The following is a 5044-nucleotide window of genomic DNA, read 5'->3' on the forward strand; positions in this document are numbered from 1 at the left end:
CCATTAGTGAAAAGGCCAGACTTCAGGGGTATCTGAGGCAGGCTTGAAACACAAGAGTCAGTGTGGCTTCTGGGTAATACCAGATGGCTAGGCCTCAGACTGACGAAGCCTCTTGGATGAGGGGCGAAACGTTTCTTTTTAACAAAAAAACGAAGTCCAGATGACATGATTCAACCTTTTTTGTTGAAAGAACAAATGATCCTTCATAGCACCCTCAATAAAATGCTCAGCCCCCCTTATCACCTGCAGAAAGATATCTCTGGAGCCGCCACTGTTTGCCACCAACATAAACCACACGTGGTGGTGTGACGTTGCACGTTCGTGGTGAGACGTATTGTGTCATTTCCTGTTTGTTTGTCGGTAGCTCGAGTGAATTGTTTGATCGAGTCGTTTCTGTTTTTTGGATTTATCTAACTTTTGCACAGTTTTTCATTCTAGTTCACAAACACACTTAGTACAGTTGTTTTCTTACTGTTGGATATTGCTTAAAACACCTCTTATCTTTCAACACTTCTCGGTTTTTATTGGTGCATTTGGCTCTGCTAGCTCCTGCTAGCGTTAGCTTAGCATGGCTGCTGCTTCTCTCCCTGCTTCCTCTGTTTTCTCTTGTTCCGTGTGTCAGATGTTTAGCTGCCTCCTTTAGTGGTAATGATACATGTAACAAATGTAGCCTTATGGTAGCTTTGGAGGAGAGGCTGTCTGAACTGGAAGCTCGGCTCCGCGCTGTAGAAAAACCAGTAGCTAGCCAGGTCCCCTTAGACAGCGTGGAACCACAGAGGCTAGCTCCCGTTAACGGTCCTCCAGCAGACCCCGAGCAGCCGGGACCCCAGGCCGGCTGGGTGACGGTCCGGAGCAAGTGTAGTGCTAAGGCTAAGCCCCCAGTTCACCACCGACCTGTTCACGTTTCTAATCGATTTTCCTCGCTCAGTGACACACCCGCTGAGAAACAGACCCTGGTTATTGGCAGCTCCATAGTCCGAAACGTGGCTTTAGGGACTCCAGCGGCCATAGTCAAATGCTTTCCGGGGGCCAGAGCGGGCGACATTGAATCTTTTCTGAAACTGCTGACTAAGGCTAAGGCTAAATACAGTAAGATTGTTATTCACGTCGACGGTAATGACACCCGGTTACGCCAATCGGAGGTCACTAAAATTAATGTTGCTTCGGTGTGTGACTTTGCTAAAACCATGTCGGACTCCATAGTTTTCTCAGGCCCCCTCCCCAACCTGACCATCAATGACATGTTTAGCCGTATGTTGTTGTTTAACCGCTGGGTGTCCAGGTGGTGTTCTGACAACGACGTGGGCTACATAGATAACTGGAGTTCTTTCTGGGGAAAACCTGGTCTGATGCGGAGAGATGGCATCCATCCCACTTTGGATGGAGTCGCTCTTCTTTCTAGAAATATGGCTGATTTTGTTTATCCCCCAAATTATTGACAACCCAAGGTCTAGTCCAGGAAGCAGAGTTGTAGTCCTCCACACCTCTCTACTGCTTCTACTCTGTTACCCACCGACACCCCCATTGAAACAGTGTCAACTCGCCCACGGCTCAAATTAAATAAACCAAAAATCAGCTCTAAAAATATAAAACATAAAAATCTGATTAAAATAAACACAGTTACTTTACCAGAGCAAACATAAAATCATTAAATGGGGATTATTGGACATCAGATCTCTTTCCTCTAAATACCTGTTAGTTAATGAACTGATAACTGATCATCATATTGATTTATTCTGTCTGACAGAAACTTGGCTACAACAGGAGGATTTTGTTAGTATAAATGAATCCACTCCTGTTAATTATTTAAATTTTCATGTTCCTAGAACAACTGGCCGATGTGGAGGAGTAGCTTCTATTTTTCAGTCAGGATTATTGATTATTGCCAAACCAGTTATTAGTTATGATTCTTTTGAATCGCTGTTCCTCAGTCTTTCTCATCCAAAATGGAAATCAGAAAAGCCACTTTTACTAGTTGTTATATATCGTCCACCAGGCGCTTACTCTCAGTTTTTGTCTGAATTCTCAGAATTCTTAACTGACTTACTATTAAATACTGATAAAATCATCATAATGGGTGATTTCAATATCCATGTAGCTGTTGAAAATGATAGCTTAAGCATAGCCTTTAATAATTTAATAGACGCATTTGGTTCTGCCCAAAACGTCAGCACATCTACTCATTCTTATCATCATACTCTTGATTTAGTTCTGGCCTATGGTATAGAGATTAAGGACTTGACAATAGTTCCTCAAAATCCTGTTCTGTCCGACCATTTTTTAATAACCTTTGAGTTTACATTAAATGACTACACAGTCACTGAGATTAAATTTCATCTCAGCAGGTGCTTATCAGAAAATGCTGTAACCAAATTTAAACAATCTCTTCCATCAGTGTTTCCCTCTGTCTTGCAGAGTAATGCATCAGAGAACAGAGACTTAGATCATCTAGTTGATCATCTTACAACTTCAATGCAAACTTCACTTGATAAAATTGCGCCACTGAAAAAGAAAGTAATCAATCAGAGGAAACTGGCTCCTTGGTTCAATTCTGAGTTACGTACTTTAAAGCAGGCATCTAGAAACCAGGAGAGAAAATGGCGCTCTAATAATGTTGAAGAATTTTATTTAACTTGGAAAGATAGTCTGCTAACATATAAAAAAGCTCTCCGTAAAGCTAGAACTTTATATTACTCATCTTTAATAGAGGAGAATAAAAATAACCCTAGTTTTCTGTTTAGTACTATTGCTAGACTAATTACAAGTCCCATTTCTGTTGAACCATGTATCCCTACAACTATAAGTAGTGATGACTTCATGAGATTCTTTATCAATAAAATTATTTCAATTAGAGAGAAAATTCAAACCATCCTTCCTTCTACTCTCTCTAGTCCCCTGTCAAATGAGACAACTTTAAAAATTTCACTAGAGCCTGATTTACGTTTGGACAGTTTTTGTCTTGTTGAGCTCTCTGAATTGCCAAAAATAATAACCTCATCCAAACCATACACATGTCTGCTAGATCCCATCCCAACCAGACTGTTTAAAGAGGTAGTTCCCCTAATTAATGTCCACATTTTGGATCTACTTAATTTGTCTTTAATGGGTGGTTATGTACCACAGAGCTTTAAGGTTGCTGTAATTAAACCTTTACTTAAGAAGTCTGATCTTGATTCAGAAATCCTGGCCAACTATAGACGTATATCTAATCTAACTTTCATCTAAAAAATTCTAGTGAAAATATATCCTGATGCATGCTCAGGGTCTAGAGAAAATAGTTGCAGGTCAGTTGCGTGAACGTCTACAAATAAATAATCTGTTTGAAGAGTTTCAGTCGGGGTTTAGAGCTTATCATAGCACAGAAACAGCACTAGTAAAAGTAACTAATAATATTCTCATGGCCTCAGACAATGGACTTGTGTCTATACTGGTCCTGTTAGACCTCAGTGCTGCATTTGATACAGTTGATCACAACAGTTTTCTACAGAGGCTTGAATATGATATTGGGATTACAGGAACAGCTCTAAAATGGTTTAAATCATATCTATCTGATATATTCCAGTTTGTAAATGTAAATAATAAATCTTCTTCATACACCAAAGTTAGTCATGGAGTTCCTCAGGGCTCAGTGCTTGGGCCAATACTCTTTACTTTATATATGCGTCCATTAGGTAAAGTTATTAAACAGCATGGGGTAAATTTTCATTGTTATGCTGATGACACACAACTATATTTGTCCATTAAACCCAATGAATCCAATCAGCTACTTAGACTACAAGCATGTCTTAAATACATAAAAACCTGGATGACACTTAATTTTCTCCTGTTGAACACAGACAAGACTGAGGTTTTAGTTATTGGACCTGAGCACTTTAGAAATTAATTTATCAGTCTTTCTCTCTCCTTAGATGGCATTAATCTGGCCTCCAGCTCTAATGTTAACAATCTTGGTGTTATTTTTCATCAGGACATGTCTTTTATCCCCCACATTAAAAACGCTACTAGAACTGCCTTCGTCCACCTGCGTAATATCGCTAAAATTAAAAACATCGTATCTAAAAATGATGCAGAAAAACTGGTCCATGCATTTGTCACGTCTAGACTGGACTATTGCAATGGTTTATTATCTGGATGTCTAAATACTTCTTTAAAACGTCTTCAGTTAATCCAAAATGCTGCTGCCAGAGTCTTAACCGGAGTTAGTAGGAGAGATCATATTTCTCCAGTTTTAGATTATCTCCATTGGCTCCCTGTCAAATCCAGAATAGAATTCAAAATCTTACTTCTAACCTACAAAGCTCTCAACAACCTGGCTCCATCTTATATTACAGATCTTATTGTTCCTTATTTTCCTAACAGAGCACTTTGCTCTCAGACTGCAGGTTTACTTGTGGTTTCTAGAATTTACAAAAACAGAATGGGAGGCAGATCTTTCAGTTAGCAGGCTCCTCTCTTGTGGAACCAACTTCCAATCTCTGTCCGTGAGGCTGACACATTATCCAGTTTTAAAACTAAGCTTAAGACTTTCCTTTTTGCTAAATCCTATAGTTAGGGTCGGCTTGGGTTTCCTGAGCTGTGCCTTAGTTATGCTGCTATAGGCTTAGACTGCTGGAAGACAAAATGACTATAATTTTCACTCTGCTACTGTCTTTACTTACTCTGCTCAACCTGTTTTGTATTTGTAATTATTTTTTTCTATCCTTAACATGTGTTCTTTTGTCTTTCAGATACACCTGGACTTATACCTGGACCTACTCTTCTATGTTCGTCTGTCTCTCCTTCCTATCCTCTCAACCAGCCAGTCAAAGCAGATGACTGCTTGTCCTGTGCCTGGTTCTGCTGGAGGTTTCTTCCTTTTAAAATGGAGTTTTTCCTTTCCACTGTTGCCACTGTGTTTGCTCAGGATGGGAGACTGCAACAAAGCCAAGATTCAACTTGTCTGCTGGATTCCTTAGATAGAGAACTTTACTAATTGGCTTTTATGTATGTCACCGTTGCTGTAAAGTGCCCTGAGACAACTTTGTTGTGATTTGGCGCTATATAA

This window comes from Nematolebias whitei, chromosome 12 (genome assembly GCF_014905685.2).
Source record: "Nematolebias whitei isolate Nwh7 chromosome 12, NemWhi1, whole genome shotgun sequence".
Taxonomy (NCBI): domain Eukaryota; kingdom Metazoa; phylum Chordata; class Actinopteri; order Cyprinodontiformes; family Rivulidae; genus Nematolebias; species Nematolebias whitei.